The sequence below is a fragment of the Solanum lycopersicum genome, chromosome 3 (assembly GCF_036512215.1).
Source record: "Solanum lycopersicum chromosome 3, SLM_r2.1".
NCBI lineage: Eukaryota > Viridiplantae > Streptophyta > Magnoliopsida > Solanales > Solanaceae > Solanum > Solanum lycopersicum.
In genome coordinates this window covers 50,765,337-50,773,986 of record NC_090802.1, presented here as the reverse complement: position 1 = coordinate 50,773,986, position 8,650 = coordinate 50,765,337, and the positions used below count along the sequence as shown (strand labels likewise).

Below are 8,650 nucleotides of genomic sequence, written 5' to 3'. Positions count from 1 at the left end.
TATGAACCAAGAATTTTTTATTTTGTCCCAAATAAGAGATTTGCATCCAAGCTAATCCCAATAATGCATCAGAAAGCATGCATATGGAACAAGAAATTTTTACTCAACAAAACACATAAACTCAATGACATTAACAATGCCACAAAACAGAACGAATAAATCACTCCATGCCCCTTTTTACAAACATCCTGCTTTCGAAATTTAAGAACAACGTTTCCGGTAATTTTTAGACACCTCTGTTACCTCGTAATCTTTTAGATGATATCCGGTGAAAACCTTGTCAAGATATTTCCAAGCATTACCTACATCAATGAAATTTCAAATTACGAAATGATCATTAATGTATAATTTAATTCGAATTCTAAAACAAAAAGTTCAGTTGAACCTGGATGAAAAGCAATGAATGCATCATTAATACAATCTGTAACATTGTAACATTTTCCTTGAATTGAAATCCATAAATCATCTTGTTTGTTATGTTTCTTCAATTGCTCAACAGTAAAGTACTTTTAATCATCACTCATGATGAGTAGATTAAAATTAATACAAATAATTAGTAACAAATTAATAGAATCTAATAATCAAGAAAAAAATCAACCCCTTTATAATATGATTAAACAATAATGTAAAGTAGGAAAAAAGGGTGGTTTGGTGGTGGTGGGGGAAAATGTTATTAAGTGGGTTGGATAGGATTAAAATGAGGTAATTTAATTAAAATCCGATAATTTTTATTAATTTGGGGCTTTCCATCCAAGTAGGGGTATATTTGTTAAATTTATTAACGACAGGGGTAAAAATAACTTATTTGTAACGATAGAAATAAAGTTAACCAATAAACCAAAGCTGAGGGGTATTTTTGACCTTTTTCTCATTTAAATAAAGTTAAAATGTATTGTGTCCTAAGGATTTATTGACTCAAATTTCAATAAACTTATTTTTGTTGATCTTTTGAAATTTTTGATCAATTTTTTTACCTTTTGACTCTCGACTTCAGCTTAGCACCTGGATTTCTATTCCTTACAGCTCTACAATGGCCGCTTGAGTTCTACTGCTAATCTACCATCTCAAAAATACTCCGGTTCACTTTTTTTGGTTGTTTTTTTATTTGTTGATGTTATTTTCCAAATTGTTCTTGTTATTACTTCACCAAAGGACTTAAAGTAAAAGCCAACAGCTTCAAGAAAAAGAAAGCGCCTGCTAAAGTTTCACAAGATGCTCGTAAGGATCTTAAGGCGGATGTGTGTCGTTTCTATAAAAGGAAGGACACTATCAAAAAAATTGTTTGAAATGTAAAGCTTGATTTAAAAAGAAAGGTACATTTAGTGTTTTTTGTATGTTTCGACTCAAATTTAGTAGAAGTTCCTAATAATACTTGGTGGCTTGATTCTGGTACAACTACTCATGTATCTACTATGTTGTAGGTATCACTACGATCCAAACTATGAATCTAAAAAAATAAACAATAATAAAAAAAATTGTTCATGGGAAATCGCATAAAGGCTAAAATTGAAGGCATAGAATTTATCATTTGATTTTGGAGATTGGATATCATGTTGATCTATTACAGGCTCTTTATATTCCTTCAGTTTCTAAGAATTTGATTTCTCTTTCGATATTTGATGTTTCTGGATTTGATTTTAAGTTTGGACATGGTTGTTTCAATCTATATAAGAATACTATTTTTTTTTAGGATTCTGGTGTTCTTATTGATGATTTATATAGATTGAAACTTAATAATAATTAGACATAGTTCACTAACTGAAATTGCTTATTTATGGCATAAACATTCGAGTCATGTATCCAAATGAAAGATTAAAAAGGTAAGTAAAGAATGAGATTCTTCCGAATCTGAATTTTATTGATCTTGATATATGTTTAGATTGTATTAAAGGAAGCAAACCAAGCATATCAATAAAGCTGCCACAATGAACACTCAGTTACTTAAAATTTTACACACTAATATTTGCGGACTCTTTGATGTTCCATCTTTTGATGGAGAAAAATATTTTATCACCTTTATCGATTATTCACGTTATGAATTTATCTTTTTGTTAAAAGAAAAAAAATCTCAAGCTGCGGACGCTCTCAAAGTGTATGTTAAAGAGGTTGAAAGACAATTAAATAAGAAAGTGAAAAATCATTAAGTCAGATAGAGGTGATGAATATTATGGAAATTGTAACAAATTAGAAAAATGTCTAGGTTCGTTTGCAAAATTCCTTGAGAATAGTGTAGTTGGTGGGAGTGTTGAACGACAAAGTGTAAAACTTAAAGAGGTAATGATAAATATTTCATTGTCCATGAATGTACCTAGTTCCGCACCAATCACAAATGTTGTTCCTCTTGTTGAAAAAAGACTTCAACAATATTGAACAACATTCGGGTGAAACACTTCAAGGAGTTAACTCACAAGTATCTGACGCAAATGAACCACAAACAATGTCATAAAGAAAATCAATCATTATGTGATTTAGTTGCAAGAGTCAAATTTTAATATTGAAATTAATAAAGATTTGATTTAATTTTCACGGGCCACAGAAAATAATGAGTCTGATAAATGGATTGATGTCATGAATGAAGAGTTACAATTAATGGAATACAACAAAGTCTGGGATCTCGTTCGATATCATAAAGTTCTAAAATGATCAAGTACAGATGGGTCTTCAAGATCAAACGGGATTCAAATGGTAATATTGAACGATATAAAGCCAGGCTTGTTGCCAAAGGATACACTAAAAAAGGAAGCATTGATTATAAAGAGACCCTTTTCATCGGTCTCAAATAAAGACTCATTAAGAATTGTTTTGGCTTTGGTAGCTCATTATGATTTAGAGTTACATCAAATAGATGTGAAAATTGTCTTTCTTAATGTAGACCTCAAATAAGGATGTTATATGGACCATCCAAAGGGTTTCGAAATTAAAGAAAAAAATCAAATGGTGTGTAAGCTAAAGAAGTTAATATATGGACTCAAACAAGCCTCACGATAATGATATATAAAGTTCAATAATACTATGACATCTTTTGGATTTAAGAAAATTATCGTTGATCGTGCATATACCAAAAGATCAGTAGGATTTAGTTTAATTTTTTTGTCATGTATGTTGATGACATTTTACTTGTTGCTAATGATTTATGCATATTGTGTGATGCGAAAGACTTCTCTCTATTTGAAATGAAAGATAAGGGTGAGACATCCTATATGATAGGGATAGAAATATTATGTGATAAATCACAAGGATTATTGAAACTGTCTCAAAAAGGCTTTATTGAAACAGTTCTAGAGAGATTTAATATGAATAGTTGTTCAGCACGAATAGTTCCTATTAAAAAAGACAAATTTAATCTTATGTTATGCCCAAATAATAATGTAGAACGAAAGAAAATGGTCTCAATTCCTTAATCTTCTATTGTTGGAAGTTTGATGTATTTAAACTTGCACAAGACCACCGTATATTAGCTTTGTGGTTGAAATGCTAGGAAAATAATAAAGGATCTCTGGAATTGATCACTAAAAGCTGCAAAGTAAGTTTATGGCACGTTATAAAGTCACAATTCATACATTATATCTGTGAAACTTTATTTCAGTACTTGGGATCGTCGACACCATTACGAAGTCGCTGAAAAATTATTATGATAATGCTACAACAGTATTCTTCTCAAATAATGATAAGTACTCTAAATGTGTCAAACATATGTAATCAAAGTACTTTATTGTCAAGAAAGAAATTCGGAAACAAAGAATGTCACTTAGAATATTAAATTTGATCTCATGATTGCAGATGTTGTAACAAAATGCTTACAATCAAAGACAATTAAAGAACATGTTCAAAGAATGGGTCTTGGTTGTACTTATGATTGATACATTTATGAAGTTTCACACTCTGAGCTCCAATTATTTGTTTATGATATACTTTAATGAATATCTTGTTTCTCATAATGGTGTACACATTATTGTTTTGAGAAATTACAAGATGAGTCTCTATGAGACATTATTGTGGATCGTAATTTTATATGTTTTTATGCTTATGAACCTAGTAGGATAAATTGCTAATATAGTAGTATATGGAAGGAAGTATGTAGCTTAAAATGTATGTACAACCACCATAACTCGCATTAGTAGTTTTTTATACTGTGGTATGTATGATGGACATTATAGAAGAGATCTGTTGAATGCGCAACTAATGTTTATTAAATATTAATGTTATATAGTTATTGGACCAAGTGGGAGAATGTAAGAATTATTATTAATTATTATCAATATTATTTGTTATTTATGGCTAAAGTTTACTTGTAACTCAAGTAATACCATAAATAGTATTTAATAAGAAATAGATCTCGTCTGTACATTGGTTAATTAATGGAAGTACCAGATTAAATCATAACCTCTATAAATTGGTCATCCATCCACCCATTAGTATTATCACATATTCTCTACAATAATTCTATAGTTGGCGATTGTGATAACATAAAGTTAGGGCAATGAGGTAGAAACCAATTTATGACTAAAGCTCTCGCTTTTCTCTATGGTGATATATTCATCATCAAGTATGTACCCCTAATGATTTTTATGTAAAGTATTTATGTATAACTCAACATCTTTTAACAAGAGTTGAATCCAAAACTCCCCAAAAAGAACACTTTCCTTCAACTAATAAGAACTCTCTTTTTGACTAACTTTTTTATCTCTATATTTTTCTTGTGTATAAACCAAATGAAGACCGTCACTAATTATACTATAAGAAGTCTTCCTAACAATGAATAAGAAGAATATGGTATAGTAAATAACAATATTTTTAAAAACGGTTTTGGGGAAAGTTCCAGGGCGAGTCTCGGGGCGGGGCGTACCAAAAATGCTTCAGAACGTAAATTAAGGACGTAAATCCATAAGGCGTAAGCCCGGAGGAAAAATACGCAAGTCTTGGACGTAAAAATGTACACCCGAACATTTTTAATTTATTTTTTAAATTTGCTTTAAATTATATTTTTTATTACTGGTGTAATGATATTTCTCCGAGAGTAATTATAATATTTTTTTTCTTCATTATTGATTATTAATTCTTATCTTAAATAAAAATCAGATTTCATTGAAAGGTCTACTTTTACTTATTTTATCAGTAATAAAATTATAAAATTGAATATACATGAGACTACAACCCTTAGATCCATGAGAATTACATCTCGAGGCTTACCCTCGCTCTATACCGTATAAAACGTCTCGCCTCACATTCCCACCTTTTAAAACATTGATAGATAGTGAAAATAAATGATCTTAAGAGTTACACGTGTTACAATGATAATAGAGCATTGAGAATGAAATAATGTTTAGGGAAACAAATGCACTAACGTGCAAATGCCAACGTTCCATTGCCAATGTCTCGAATGCAATTTGTCATAATGACTATGATCATTAATTGACCATGAGGTCATCTCCAATTCCACTCTATTTAACACTTCATTCTCTACATTAGAGAGTAAAATAGAGAATTCGATCTCCAATCACTCTCTAATAAACTCTCTATTCTCTATTTATAGAGATGTTTGAAGAATTACTATTCACCTTTCTATTTCATTTTTTCATTATTTTAATACTATTTCTATTATTTGTTACTAACCTATTATTTTTCATACAAGGCTAATTAAATTTCTAAAATTCATAATTCTATTTAAATAAAGACATTCATAAAAAAAAATTATTTAATATATACTATGGTTACCTCGTAGTAATATTTAAATATATCTTTTTTAATTTTCGTCACTTTAAGAAATAATTTGATATTATTATTTATTTTAGCTATGAAAAATGAACAGAATTTAAATAAAAAATGAAAAGTTTAATTTAAAATTACAATACATGACATAATGATTTAAATACAAGATAACAATACAATAAATAACATAAAGATTTTTAAAATCACAACAATAATTTAGTAAATCGATAGGTTTTTTTGTAGATTTAATAATGTTGTGTTTGTGATTGCGGTTGTACTTATTGATTTCTTTTTTATAATTTTTCGCAGTTGTTCTTTAAAATTTAGAATAAAATATAATTAATATTAAATAAAAAATAATAATTGACTCTCCTAGTTTCACTTCTGTTACATAAATTAAAATAAATAAAGAGCTTCCTTCCTTTCAAATTAATTGAATTATAGAGACATTTTTCATTTAACAAATTAACTTAATTGTTCGATCTTCAATATTATTTTTAGAATGTTCTTTCAATGTTACTCTTGTCACGATCCAACCCATTGGGCAGTGTGGGCACCCACTCTAACACCTAAGTAGGAGAACCCTTTTATCCCAAAAGTTTAAACATGCGGAAAATTTGAGAAAATAAATATAATTACTTAAAAATATGACTTTTATAAATAACATCTTTAGACTCTCTTTTAGTTAAAACTTGTAGTAATTAACAACTCTCATAGATCTAGTCTAAACATATACAAGAGCTACTACGAGTACAATTGGACAAGATAAATAAAGACGCAACTCCCATCATGCAGAAGAAAGAATAGAAGTTGCTGGAGAATTTCTTCGTCTTCGCCTAATGAAACATCACCAATTCTACATCTAGACTATTTCAATAAGACATAGCAAATGTAGTATCAGTACAAACATACGTAATGGTAGACATCATCGATCAACCCTATACCCACCACATAACATAAGAAATCAAGTGATAAGATAATGAATTAGACCACTTGTTTCCGCACCTTTACCCTTTCATAGAACACAAATTCTCTACTTAACCTCAATCTCAATATAATCATAGCCTAACAGGCTAACCATTAATGAACCCCAAGGTTAACCCGCCTAAGCATATTTCATCACATACGCTACTTCGACTTCTCTTTCGCAATTACAACACACGAACAATCATCATATCCATCACTCGTATGTTGAACCTTTTGTCCTTCAACTATACCCCACAACTTCTCTCTAACACAAGGACAATCAAATATGAACCTTCATAACATATACCCACTAAGTGCAACATATATAAGTCAACACAATCATATCATCACATGCATATGTAGAACATATACAATAATATCGACATGAAGAACAACAACATATTTCACACTTCTCAAGCTACGCAATTATATCGAGTAGTTGGTCCTCTCATCAAACCCAAACTCAAATTGTTAACTTACCGAAATGTGGTACCCGATCCCATAGTTATGTCAAAACGTGGTAATTCGATCTTTGTACTGAAACGTGGCAATTGGATCCCAAGTAGTTATGCCGAAACGTGATAATCCAATCCAGTTAGTTATGATCGAACGTAACAATCTGATCCATCAACACACCACAATCACAAACATAAGTATATTTTCAAGTCATCAATCAAGAGTGCTTCATGGCATATAATCATTTGTCTATCTCATTTTCAAAAAGTGTGATCGATATTGCAATATTCATATACATACTAGTACCATAATGAAACAAGACATACATACATCACACAATCATAGAATCACAACCATCACCTACCAAGGATTATTTATCACGCACATCGTGCAATCCTAATTCGACCATATTGAGCCATAATTTATCTTCTAAGACTTCTTTTTAGGGTTTGGAATCATAGATCACTCGGTGTACGAAGGACTACACATAGTCCCACTACAAGAAAATTGTGAATTAAAGGAGATTTTCCAAGGGATTAGTATGAAAATCTGCAGGAAAATAAGTTTCATATGGATTTTCATACTGCTCCCCTGTTAAATCTCCATATACTTCACACTTTTTTTGTAATTTCCTACCATCGATTCACATATATAACACAGTGAGAACAGATTTAAACTACTCGATTCATAAAAACCTAGCCTACCAGAAGTTTTCACAGAGTTTTTAACGTCGATTCGAGTTCTCCGAGCTTCGTGACAGTAAATTTGGCCAAGAATTCGCAAGATTTTCCCATCCTCACCAGAAATCTCCTTCTCCTTCATTCAAAAACTTAGAGCAGTTTTTCTAAGATTCCCAAGGTATTTTACAATTTATTTAGGTATTTTAAGAAGATGGAGAAGATATGATTTATTGTAACTCCCATTTTGCCTCGCATATCCAGTTCTAGCGCCAACTTATCCTTTCATGGCGTCGCAACCCTAGTGGCAATCATCCCGCTCTTGCGGGACAAGGATCAAATTTTTCCTGAATTATTTTTGTCTTTCCTAATTAACGACAATCCGGGTCGTTACAACTCTTCATTAGTTAGAATTGAAGTTACTTATTATAATTAATGTTTAGTTATTTTAATCATAAATTTGATAATTATTAATAAAAAATTATACCTAACTTACATTTTAATCTTATTTTTTTTATTGAGCGTGAAACATAAATATATTCATATGATTAGGATCATCGGCGTTTCGTAGATCGATAGGATATGGCACCCCACATATACAAATGTAGTTTGTATGACTTTTTGTTATAAATATATTATTCAAGTTACCTACCTAAAATCTACACCTCATATATCCTAAATATGTCCGTAGATAATGATAATTATATTGGTAGTAGTTATATATCTATCTATCTCTTTGTTGATATGGATCCATTTTGGATTTAAACTCTATTGCGTAGTATGATTGAAATATTTTTTTACATATAAGGTTTTCTTAAAAACTATGTGATTTTTTAAATGTA

General features: G+C 30.2%; 1 long non-coding RNA gene across 1 annotated transcript; it reads right to left on the bottom strand.

Annotated features, from left to right (window-relative positions):
• On the bottom strand, window positions 1–673 carry LOC104646372 (uncharacterized). Its single transcript, XR_740474.4, has 2 exons — window positions 386–673; window positions 1–302 (listed from the first exon to the last, which is right to left on the bottom strand). It is a non-coding gene; the product is annotated as an uncharacterized lncRNA (long non-coding RNA).
• Between the last annotated feature and the right edge of the window lie 7,977 nt (window positions 674–8,650).